This window comes from Ahaetulla prasina, chromosome 1 (assembly GCF_028640845.1).
Source record: "Ahaetulla prasina isolate Xishuangbanna chromosome 1, ASM2864084v1, whole genome shotgun sequence".
Lineage (NCBI taxonomy): Eukaryota > Metazoa > Chordata > Lepidosauria > Squamata > Colubridae > Ahaetulla > Ahaetulla prasina.
In genome coordinates this window covers 43,226,453-43,240,416 of record NC_080539.1, presented here as the reverse complement: position 1 = coordinate 43,240,416, position 13,964 = coordinate 43,226,453, and the positions used below count along the sequence as shown (strand labels likewise).

At 34.8% G+C, this 13,964-nt stretch overlaps 1 protein-coding gene across 3 annotated transcripts in view; it reads right to left on the bottom strand.

The window, feature by feature from the left end:
• Positions 1-13,964, bottom strand: part of NRXN1 (neurexin 1) — a 1,023,581-nt gene that overhangs the window by 687,116 nt on the left and 322,501 nt on the right. The gene's annotated exons all lie outside the window — the stretch shown is intronic.

Genomic DNA, 13,964 nt, shown 5'->3' with positions numbered 1-13,964 from the left:
TAAGTCCCTCTGTAGTTGCAACCAACCAGAAAGGGGAATTTGGAGACTGGATGAAAATTATCTGGGGCAGTTGGCCAGCAATGGCTTCTTGAGGATGGGGCATATCACTGTCTCCTTCAACTCTGGCAGTACTACTCCATCCCTGAAGGACATTGATATAAAATTGGATAGGCCAAAGTACACATAATGCGTATGGTAAAGATGCTATTATAGTTAGTTAATTCAGCTATTATTATGGATATTTTAATTCTAAAGAATAGATAACTATTGCAAATTTTGTCAGCTACACCTAAAGATGTTTAGGGTTATCTTTTGTACCTAATAGTTAGATATTATAGTATAAAACAAGACAAATCAAAAATCAATCAGGAATTAACACTTCAAAAATGGCCAAGCAAAAGCCAGTATGGATGAAGACTAATTGAGAATCAGCACCACTAAAATGACCAATTGGGATCTGGCATAAACAAAGAACCAATCAGAGATCAGCCAATATGCACCAATCAGAAACCAGCTCAGTCAAAGACCAATCAGAAATCAGGATACCTGGCTATAAAGATAGGAGACCAATCATTCCCTGATCAGTTGTTTAGGGTATCTGTAGCAGACCACCTTGTCTCTGAAGGCAAATTACCAGTAAAATATCAGGAAATCTGTTATCTAAAGTATAATCTACAAAACGTGAAGCCCAAAACTGCTTAAAAGTTATATGAATCTGCTAGTGTCATTTCTAAATGTATCTAAGGTATAAAATGGATGAGTAGGATATTTCATGAAAATACAAGAATATATTTTTCACATGTCTGAAAGAATTGAAGGATTTTAAATTGAAATTCTTGCTGCAAACATGAAAACAATCCCATAAATCAAATGATAGGTTTCACAATTATTCAGATGTTATGGTGTCAACACTTAAAAAAAAGTGTTCTACCTCCATACATGAGGATACCTGGAAAGATTTCATTTAGGAAATGGCATACAGCAAGCCCCTAGATTAAGAATACCTCAGTTTAAGAACGACCCATAACAAAATTTGAGTTAAATACACACTGGTTCAAGTTCATTAAACAGTACTACGTATACAGTATTATACACTAATACTGTTTTGGCTTACATAAAAATTCAACTTAAAGATGGATCTTGGGCACAGTACTTGTTCTTAAACTATAGATGACCTGTAGTCTAAATTTAGCTGCTAGATAATACTTTGTACTGAGTACAGTATCACCTTTTTAAAGAAAGATGATGAGGATTGTATTATATTTAATACTATTGTGCCTAGAGTAGAAAATTCAATAATAATGATTATAAAATTCCAGTTTATTAATAAAGCTATTATAGGTAGTTATGCTACTAAGATAAGATATAGAAAATGTTCTATATAACCTCAATATAATCACTGTCTGAAAGTTGTTGTTTTTTTTTTCCAATCAAACCTCTTTGTCTTGCTGACAGTGAAAACCAAGGTGAGGAATTGCAATTAAAATAAATTGCAACCCTTGCAATGCCATCATTGTTTGGTCCAGGTTATTTCAATCAATTTAAGCTCTTTCCATTGACTATTCTCTAGTAAGTGCAATAAGAGAAATAAGTTATAATAGTTATTTGGAGTTCTAACAAATGAAGGAAGGAACTTTAATTTAGCATGGGGACTGATAAAGTTGGTAATGAATGTTTTGTGCTTCTCTTTTTCAAAGCTATTTATGTTAGACTAATTAAGAAGAAAATATCTAGAAAACATCTGTTCTGTACATTTATATTACCAAATATCCATTCACAGTGAATTTTACCCATCCATACAGCATTTTCTCATGCGAAGTGCAGATGCGGTCAAGGTAGTTAGGATCCCTGGAAACTGGTCCAGTCTAAATTCATAGCACCTTCATTAACATACTCAAGAACATTCTTAGATATATTTTAAAGGTTGTCACTTTAAAGATTGTCATATTTTAAATGGTTGTCACCATTTAACCAAATGCAGTGGGCAAGAATATATTGTCAACCAAAGTTGAGTTATAGTTGAGTTATAGTTAACTTTAAATCAGAAATTAAAATCATAAAATATGTGCTAATTTCAATAGCATTGTCCAAGTATGATTCATAATGTATTGAATAAGAATTATAATTTATGTTTAATTATTAATTTATCTTATCTATGATCCTTCTTTGCCTTGTGAACAATTTTCTGAGGAATTAGCTAGATGATGTAACACACACTCACAAACACACATACAGACACACATACTTGTTGCACTGTGAAAATAGATACCATTTTGTGTGTCCTTTAAATGGATATAATGTGACATTATCATTCTGCAAAAGGGGTATTGAAGTTGAAAGGGACACATTTCTTATGTATCTAAATTCTTACATAATGTGTTGACAAAAGTAGTATTGCACTAACAAGTGAAATCTCTTTAGCTTTCCTTAGAGATGGGGACCTAAATAGCTAGCAGTCTTCAGAATGCTGCTCCTCCACAATATAAATGCCACCTGGACTCACTTTTTGTGAGATGGGTGGCTAAATAAATAAATATTTTTTAAAAAATAAACTGATCTGAAAGTTTGCATTAGGGTTCTCTTGCTGCGTGCTTTATCAGCTTTGGTGCCCTCCAGAAATGTGGATTTCAACACCAATAGTTCTCAGCAATAATAGAATTATTTGAAAAATTCTGAGAGTGGAAGGTCCATGCAGAAAGAAGACACCTAGATTGGAAAAGTTTGCCTTATTTCATCACTAATCTTCTATTTAAATATTTTGAATTTAAACGCACACAAATGTTTTTATATAATACATCTTAGAATAAACAGATAAGGGCCATAGTTGGCTCCAGTTATGAACTCAAAGCCAGAGGACAATAAACTGACAGAATGAGAACTGTTTTGCCTCTAGATGAAGAATTAGCTAGCATGCTTAATAAAGCGTCTGAGGCTATTATTGATAGCAATAGCACTTAGTACTTAGGCTTATATACTGCTTCATAGTACTCTACAGCCTTCTCTAAGTGGTTTACAGAGTCAGCATATTGACTCCAACAATCTGGGTCCTCATTTTACCAACCTCAGAAGGATGGAAGGCTGAGTCAACTTTGAGCCGGTGAGACTTGAACTGCTGGCAGTCGGGAATACTGCATATATACATACACCACCATGGCACAGTGGTGAATCTTGGGCTGATTCACCAAATCACCAAATCAATCATTTGCTGATCTATCAGGCTTACTCTACAGTATGGAAATTTCTGGATTTCTTAATTTTTAACTTTAAATTTATTCTTATAAAAATCTGCTTCAATATGCATAATTCTAATATTTGTGTTTTCTCTTGCTCTCTCTCTCTCTTTCTCTCTCTGTGTATATACATAGTATATATGAGCTTGTCGATCGAAAGGTCAGCAGTTCAGCAGTTTGAATGCCGCGTAACGGGTGAGTTCCCGTTACTTGTCCCACCTTCTGCCAACCTAGGAGTTTGAAAACACATAAAAAATGCAAGTAGAAAAATAGGGACCACCTTTGGTGGAAGGTAACAGCATTCTGTGCACCTTTGGCATTTAGTCATGCTGTCCACATGATCATGGAAATGTCTTTGGACAGTGCTGACTCTTCGGCTTTGAATCAGAGATGAGCACCAGCCCTTAGAGTCGGGAATGACTAGCACATAAGTGTGAAGGGAACCTTTATCTTTATATTCTTTGTATGTTTGCGTATATTAATTTTTGCAAGGACATTCCCTAAAATATGCACTTTAATCACACTTTTTAAGAGGATAGAAGCATTGTACCAAAACAATTTGGAAAAGTGTGATTATTGACAAGCAGCTGTTTTTGGTTTACTTATTTGTTCAGGAATTGTAAATTGTGTAAATTCAAACATAAGTTCATCCAAACATCTTGGATCCCTGTGATCTTATTTGAAATGTTCACAAAATGGTTACTATGACAGTTAATGCCACTCAACAATGGTCTATTTAACAAAAAGCAGTTAAAGGGGGACTTTCCAACTGTTTATCTCTTTTTCAAACTTATAACAGTGCTGAATGTTTAGTAGGGAAAACCAGGCCTCAGAATTCCAGCTGTTGCAACATTGCTGCAGTAACATAAACATGATTTCCGATGTTCCCTCTCAGCTTCCCACAAGCAAAGTAAATGGGGAAGATAGCTGGAAGTAGAAAGCTATGTTCATCTAAGGTCCTGACTTAATAATGGAAACTGGGACTGCCCTAATTATCATTACTAAATAGTACGGTCACCTGATATTGTTCTTTATGATCATGTTATTTAGTGATGGCAATTCCAATCCCAACTGCCATCATTAACCAAAGACTGCCAGTAATACATTTAGTTCTTTATAACCTTTCTGTTTCTTTTCTTCTTGTCTCTCCTTAACAGGTAGACATATTTCCAAAAAAAGAACTAGGCTGCAGCTACACTTCCTTTTTATTTTTGAGTGGTGCTTTTGCAGCATATCATTTATTCCTTCATTTATTTATTTTAATCTAATTAAATATGCAATAAACCATGGGCAAAAACCATCAAGGGAGAGATTTGAGTTAAGATGTTGGTTGCTAAGGTCAGAGTTTAGATAGCCATGGTGTTATTGTACTGATCTGATGTATAGTTTTCCCCAACTTTGTTACTTAAATTGTTATTTTAATATTAATCTTTTATATTTTCTCAAGCCTCCTTACTGGAGAAACTTACTGGAAGCAGAAACTTCTTTAAATGGGAAGTTTTCTTAGGTTCTATAAGTACAGGCCACCTTTTGTCAGGGACATAACAGTTTACGTCCTAATGAAATTCAACTGATTTTCTGTCCTACATATTTGGGACAAGAACACTCTGAACACTGGGCTATTTCAATTATCCATGCAACAAGACAAAAGATTGTTACTGCCCTTAGCTCTGTATCTTCCATACCTAAATTAATTATGCTGTAGAATGCCAAATACTGACAATACCACAATTTTCACTTCCACAACTGGAAAGAATGATGGTAATGCACAGTTTCTTCTTCTGAAATGACTTTTCAAGAACATCCATTACTTCTCAAGAACATACATTTCTTTTTTTCTGGGAAACTCACTGCAACTGTTATATGGTTTATAAAAAGCTGATTGTTAAAAACAATAGTTTTTTCTAATTGGAACTGAATTTCTGTTCCGTTCTGAAGAGGTTGCCGTTTAATTATACAAAATTTAAGACACATTGACTACCACAAAGACAACAAAGCCTAAACAACACTTCTACCCTATTAAGACGAATGCTTTAAAAACATCTAAATCATTCAGACTTCAAACTATTATTTTATCTAAAGCATGGCTAGTCCTTTAGATTAACCCATAAGTCATGACTGGTAACTAAGTTTACCTTCTACCCCAGGAATATTCTTTATAGTTTACCAGCCATCAGACATTCAAAAAATAACATTGTTCTTATATAAGTTGGTCTCCCCCAAAGCCCTCCCATTATTTCATATAGTCCAACTGTCTCTATTTTCTGGTATGAGCTTTCATTTAGAGCCATGTTGATTAGATACCTAAATTATGTCTCCATTCCACCATTTTCAGTACTTGAATTTATATTCCATATCCTGCACACTTTTGCTTTCTGGGGAATTCATTACAATTGTGTAAATAGAGTATGTCTGACATAGTATGAGATAAAGTGGCATTTTCCATCACAGAAAATATTACTGTTCTATTAAGACAGCTGCACCATACTTTTTATTATATTTATTGCTGATTAATTACAATAGCTAGTTGATGCATTTGTTAATATTGTAAACTACATGCATTTGTTGATGTAGACTTTTATTGTAATAGTTCCAGATGCATTTTAATTTCTTTGTTTTATCCCTCTGTTTGAAATGTTAACTATAATATTTCTCATTCCCAATACAGTATTGTCCACCCATTATGATCCACTGTGAAAAATGTGAAAATCATTATGTAGAAAATAATTAATATATTAGTGATAGGTACCAAAGTCTACAAATTCAAGCCAAAAAGTCATCAGTCTATTAAATAAAAAGAAATAAAAAAATAAGTCCTGTAATGGGAGAAGGAATAATGTTGAGAGAGAGGAGGAAAAGCTGCAACCAAGATAACAAATTAATAAAAGAAAACTGAGTCTGGACCAGACATGCAACCTGAGTAAGCATTGCAGATAAGACCCTCCTTAGTTCCCATGAAGGTAAAGGATGGCGGGGGGGAAGGTGCATTCAGACTTGCATGATACTGGACAGTACCAGCAGAACAGAAGAGAAAGAACTGGAGAAAATTACAAATTTCAAAGTCCTGCAAATAGAAGTAGAATGACTGTGGCAAATATATATATATATATATATATATATATATATATATATAAAAACAAATATATATATATATATAGGTCTTTGGTTATTCGGGTTTTCTCCCACGTAAAATTGGAAGTGTCTTGGCGACGTTTCGACGAAGTCTCATTCATCATCTTCAGGCTTCAGCTTCGTTGCTCCCAGAAACACGAAGCTGAAGCCTGAAGATGACGAATGAGACTTCGTCGAAACGTCGCCAAGTCACTTCCAATTTTACACGGGAGAAAACCCGAATAACCAAAGACCTACATACAAACACCCACGAAAACCTCAGAAAACATATATATATATATATATATATATATCGCCAATAGATGCCTTGGATTCAATCCCAAATGTTTGGACACCATCACCGCTTGAACAGCATCACCATCAGTCAATTGCAAAAGGCAGCTTTATTTGGAACAGCTTATATCCTGTGGTGATACTTTTCATACTGTGAAACAACATTTGCCTATTCCAAGTCCTTGGGAAGGACTTGCTAGGTGGTTAAAAATGCCAAATCCAAACTAAGCATCTTAGACTGTGTAACCATAACATATTATATAATATATAATAACATATTATATAATATATAATAACATTTACACAATAATAAACTGTTATAATGGTCTAGATTGATTATAGAAAGGCATTTGATTTATTATCACATTGTTGGATTCATCAACTATTTGAAAACAATTGATGTCAGAAAAAAACATTAAAATATTTATAGAAAAAATAATGAAGGCGGAAGTCAGAACTGGTAATTGGAAATGAAAAATATAGGCTTTCCAATATTAGGAGAGGCATCTTTCATTATTATTCTTATTATTTCTCATTGCTACGATACCATTTTCAATGTTTTTGAAGAAAACAAATCTTGACTATCAAGCAGCAAAAAATGTTGCAAAATCTTACATTTGCTTTAGATGGATGATCTGGAGCTTTATGGAAATCAGAAATCAAAATAAAGTCTTTGATATATATCATTAGAATTGTTAGCACATATAGCAATGGAATTTGGCCTAGAGAAATGGGCTACAGTACCAATAAACCAGGGTAAATTTATGAACAGTAATGGAATTGAAATGCCAAATGACCAAACTATCAGAAGCCATCAGGATGAAACTTAAAAGTACCTGTGCAATTTATAGTTGGATAACATCAAGCATAAACAAGATAATTTATGGTTAGTAAAGAATACATCCAAAGAATGAGAAGATTACTAAAGAATTAGCAGTGGAAACACAATCAAAGGCAATAATTCCTGGACCATACCTATTATATCATACACTGCTGAATTATTAACTGAACAGAAGTTGAACTCAGCAGTTTGGATCGAAAAATAAGAAAACTGATGACTATTCAATATGGATTACATCCCCGTAGCAATATTGATAGGTTATACCTGCTGCACAGAAATGCAGGCAAAAGTTTACTTCAAGTCAAACTGTCAAAGAAGAAAGACTTGCATTGGCTAATTATGTAAAATACAGTCAAGAACAGGCACAAGTTAAAAACTAGAACTTATTGAATGAACAGGAAACAAAACATTAATATCAAAATAAAGCATTAAAATGAACAGGCAAAGAAAATCACTACCAGTCAACTTCTATAAAAGATTTAGGGAAAAATGGATAAAGATAAAATCTGCCAATGGCTTACAACATTAAAAAAATGATGCTTGAGGCAACATCAAACAAAGTCTTCTTTTGGTCACCAAAGAGTAAGCTGTTTCAAAAAATGCAATCAAAGCCAGATTTTTTTTGGGGGGGGGGGGAATCATCAAATTGATTCAAAGTTCAGGGTGATCTTGTGCAAAGAAGCATAAGATTATATATTCAGTTCACGCCAAGACTGACAGAAAAAGTTCCTTATTCTACAAGACCATGGTTGGAACTGGAATATGAAATACCAATTAAAATGTAAAATTATTAAAGCAGAAATGAAGTATACTGAATTGGACGTTCTAGGAATGTGAAAAGCCATATGAAGGCAATTATATTTACAAAGGACATTGCAAAGTCATGTATGTGCTCAATTATAAATTTGTAAGTGACAGAACCATGTCTAATGCAATTAATAGATATCCAGTGAATTTCAATGCATATATACCCACCACAGATAAAATCTGGAAGACATTGTGGAATTTTAAGAGAAACTGGAAGTGATGCTAAATGTGATATCAAGAAAATATGTCATATTACTAATGAATGAATGGAATGTTAAGGCTGAAGAAAGATAAAACTTGGAATTCCATGAAGATTTGAATCTGGTAAACAATACAAGAGATAAATGAACAGATTCTGGGGGAAAGATTTTATTTATTGCCAACACCTGCTTTATACAACTTAAAATACAAATTCCACAGCTGGACATCACCAGACGGATAACACTGGAATCAAATCAACTCCATAAAATGGGGAAGTGTAATCCAATAAGTGAAGAACCTTCCAGAGGATGATTATGAATCAGATAATAAATTATTGATGTCAAATATAAAGGTCACACTTAGAAAAGTAGAAGAATGAGTGTGCTAGAAAGTTTTGTCCAACAATACACATAAATTATAAATACAAAATCAATGTAAGGAATACATTGATTCAATCTGTTAATCTTATGCTAAAGAGAATTTGGCTATCACTGTAATTTGTTTTGAAATTGTGGTAATATCTCTCTTCACATTGATTTTCACAATAACACGTCTCTCTCTATATTGTTGCTCAAAGGAAGCTGAGAGATGAAAACCTTAAAAATAAGATCTATAATGACTGAATGTAGACTTCCAGAATCAAACAAGAAACTACAAAGAAAGAGAGAGAGGAGGAAAGAAAGGAAATTGAGAGCTATTTTTAAAATCAGAAAAAATCATATAAAAATGTACAATTAAGGTACAAATACATGTTTATGAAAGAGGTAATAGAGGCAAATGCAATTAAAAGAAAATGGAAAGATTATATTACAACTCTTTACAAACTGAATAATAAAAGGAGAAAGATATTTTCATATATAGACTATACAACTAAGAAAATGAGGCATAATTGGTTGACAACCAGAAACTGCTGAGTCCCCAGAAGAAATTGAGCATGGCAAACATCTCAGAAGGGATGCTCCCTAGTTTATCTGACTGCAAAGGTAAGGGGGGAAAGGTGTATTTTCAAACTTGCAAAATTATGTTGATGTAATTGTACAACAAAGTACAAGTAGTATTTCTGGGTGTGCTTCTTTCCTGGACTATCTCAGAAGTCTGATAATAACAGAAGATATAAAGATATGAAACAAAATATTTCTCTCATAACATTGATGGTATAATAACAAAAATGAAAATAAATTTTTATTAGCACTTGAAATATTACAAGATTCCAATAAAACCAGGTATTTGTAGCTCAGGGTTGACATGAGGGGTCTTTGGTGCTCTCTAAGCTTGGTTGTTTTCTCACAAACTAGGCAACATCATCAATGCTATGGTAGTAAAGAGTGGGATTTTCTCTCAGTTTATCTTCTAGAGGCTCACCTGTCAGTGTTGATGGGAATGTTCTTGGAGGTTCTTTGGTTGGCCTATTTACTATTTATCCATAGCTTGTTTGGCATTCCTTGATTGGAGTATATTCAAGGAGTATATTCCTTGACTGGGGTATACCCCAATCAGGGAAGTGGTTAAAATTATTTTACTCAGGTATCTGATGAATTCAGATATTTTTTTTCTGAAGGTACTTGTGGAATGTCTTGCGTCATCTACTGTTAAAGTCTATCTGATATGTAAAATATGCAAAATGACCCCTTTAGTTAACCTTATGGTACCTAAATACTATCTTTCCTTTAACTGGAAGCTGACAGCAATGAAGCAATAGTAATAGCCCTTATATACCACTTCACAGTCCTTTACAGCCCTCTCTAAGCAGTTTACAGAGTCAGCATATTGCCCCCAACAATCTGGGACCTCATTTTACTGACCTCAGAAAGATGGACGGCTGAGTCAATCTTGAGTCAGTGGGAATTGAACTGCGGAATTGCTGGCAGTCAGAAGAAGTAGCCTAAGGTACTTTATTCTAACCACTGCATCACCACGGTGGTTAGACCAGAGAATGAATAGAGAAATTATTGTGATAAATTGTACCTTACACAGAGTTGAAAGATGGGGTCATCTGAAATTCTACTCTGCAGTAATGTGTTAAGTAAAGTGAAAAGGGCTTAGTTCTCAGCTCCACTGCATTTATACAGAAGAGTCTGGTGATGCCAGAATAGTTAGAGACTGGAAGACAAATTTTGTAATCTTCTTCAGGAAAAGTTAATTGGATTTACTACTATTTTGTAATGTACAGACCGCAGAGAGATAATCTTGGCTACTGCTAGTCTGGTTTTCAATTTGGAGATCATATGGACAGGATGTATGGAAAGTGGAAGTCCCACTGTCTTGACTATACTTGTTTGTGGATGATTATATTAGCCAGGTTGGGACTGGTTCCATTGTCAAAGAACCCTTGAATGGCAGATGTATTCTTGCCTATCTAAAGGACTTCTTTAGAAAATTTGAAAGCCCTTCCTCAACCTAAACATTTCCTAAATATTAATAGAGAAATTTAAAGTAATAGAAAAAATATTAGTCTCTCAGATCCAAATGAGTCTGAGGTTTCATCTGGCCTATGCCATAAACTCAGTAAAGAATAACTTAAATCTGAAAATACATGAACCTGCTAGTTCTCTTAGAACTCTTGATGGCTTTCAAAATATAATATTGTTAAATATAGTATCATATAAACATTATATTCCACCATCCAGTGATTTTAACACTTGGAAGCATTGCCTTACAGTACTTCTAGTGTTCCTTTTTATTTGGGTACTACCATTCAGCATTCTTTCTTTCTTAGGCTTATGTCTCACTCCAATGCAGCAGGTCATCAATGACCTGTGTGTTCCATGAGGCTCTATTTTGTTATTTTTATTGTTTAACATCTCCATAAAACCATTATGAGAGTTAATTTGAAGCTCTAGAGGATAGCAGCAGCATGCTAGTGACATCCAGTTCTACTGCTCTCTGCTCTCTGCCTTCTGAATCAACAATAGCAATAGCATTTAGACTTATATACTGCTTCACAGTGTTTTACAGCCCTCTCTAAGCAGTTTACAGGGCCAGCACATTGCCCCCAACAATCTGGGTCCTCATCTTACCCACCCTGAAAGGATGGAAGGATGAATCAACCTTGAACCTGGTGGGATTCAAACTGCCAAACTGCATGCAGCTGGCAATCAATAGAAGTAGCCTGCAGTAACCACTGTGCTACCATGGCTCAAACAAAGTAAGTTTGAATATTGCCTTGTTTTAATAAGGGGCTGGATAAGGAATAATGGGTATAATTAAATCCAGACAAGATGAAAGTGTTATGGATAAATGTAAGCACTTTACCTCTGAGACTGAGGTAAAATGTTTTTTTTTTTAAAATAAGTCATACTTTCCCAGGAAGAGCAGATTTGCCAGTGTTGTTTGTGCACTTTGACCCCACTGGATTTGCAAAGAACATATTTGCAAAATTATTGTTAATGGCTCAACTGGGACACTTCCTATGCAGAGCTGACAGCAATTGTCCACATTGTTATTAGAATCCATATGGCAACTGCTATGCACTCACATTAGTCTACTAATGAAAGATAGTCAGGTTTGAGGAAATCATGGCAGCCTAAACAAGATAGAGGAATCATATAAAACTGTCACTCAAAGATCTGCGCTGACTACCAAATTATCACCAGGCTTGATTTAAGATGCTCCTGTTTATTTATTTGATTTTGGTATTACCTGCCCTAAGAACATAATATAATAATATAAATTACATTTACACACAGAAACACAAAGAAGTAACACAATGACAATACAATGTCAACAGAAACCAAAAACCAAAAAAACATCAATCACCTCTAATGAGGAGATGGGCTATCACATGCATCCTACCACAAAGTCAGGTCTTTCAGATCTCCTGGAGGACCTTATTCCACATGGCAGGTGCTGCCACAGAGAAGGCACACTTTCTGGATCCCAAAAGATGACACTGTTTGTCCTTAAAGCCAGAAATGTCTTAGAACCTGATTATTTGAAAGAGTGCTTTTCTCACCATGAACCTTCTTGATTATATAGACCAACAGCAGAGAACCTTCTAAAGATGCCACCATTGCTAGAAGCTCAATTACGGTCCATGCAAAGAGGACATTATTCTGTGTGGCTTCTAGAATATGAAATGTATTCCCCAAAGAATACATCCCCAAATTTGGCACTTACTCTTCCTGATGGAGTAATCCATCATGTTATTTTTAGTTATGAATAAATCCTTTGAGAAGATTCCAAAATATACATGATACCTATTATTACCCATTATTTATCCCCCCTTCTAATATTTAGAAGTATACATTTTGTTTCGATTAATCTATCCTTTGAAAATTATGGTCACTGTTGATCTCCATGAATTAATTAAATATTATTTCTAATCAACACAATCTTACCATATTGGTATGTAATTTATAGCTCAACTCCAAGTACTAATATAAAATACACTCAGACCCACTGATCTGATAACACATGAAAACTTTCCTATTTGTTTTATTAGAAGGAGAAGTTTCCTCTATGATAAGGGTGTCAAACTCAATTTCCTTGAGGGCATCAGGGTTGTGTTTGAGGGGGCCTGGGGTGGCCATGGCCTGGGTGGGTGATGCCAGCTCAATGTCACTCGTGTCGGGGTGTCTATGGTAACCTGAGCCCTTTGCCAGTGAAATTGGGTTCCTGAGCTGTGACAGCCTCCTGCAACCCTCTGCCAGTGAAAATGTAGCTCCATTTTTGCTGGCAATGGCACCGTAGACTGGTCCTTTGCTGCTTCCAGAGTGGCCCTGAGGGCCATATCCAAGCACCCCACAGGCCAGATCCAGCCCCCAGGCCTTGAGTTTGACACCCCTGCTCTATGAAATATGTATAACTACGTATTGGTAATAGAAAATCTATTCAGTGAGAAAACTCAGCCTCTGTGCTAAAACATACTGGGAAAGACTTACTGGACTTGGATATGAGATTTCATATATCAGCCATTCCCTCCAAATTTTTTAATGTTTCTTGGTAAAACACCTATACTGTTATTCCTAGTAGTGCTACATATTTAAATGACAACTGCATCCTCAAATGGAGACAATCACTTTATTCCTGCAATAAGATGTTACCCTGCCTGCCCTTAATATCTGGATAACTTTTGGAACAGATTTTAGAAATGCACCGAGACTGCAGGTTAGAGGAGAGAGGGTGTATATGTATGTATGTATGTATGTATGTATGTATGTATGTATGTATGTATGCATAAGTTCATTTAATTTATTGAATGTAGCCGATTAAAGATGACTGACACCTAGTTGAAAAATATTAACCGATACCATTTTGGAAACAGCATTCATACAAAATTATGCTACCTTGATTGACAAGTAGTACAATTTTGTATTCAATTAAAATCCATTGTAACTTAAAATTATCACTTTAGGGAGATACTAAGGCTAAACTTTTCTGTCATATTAATATTTTATGTGCAAGGACCTCATTTTTTTGGATTAAAGATTTTGAGGCCTTCCACCAACAGCCTGGTAGGATTAGACTCAGATACAAGTTGA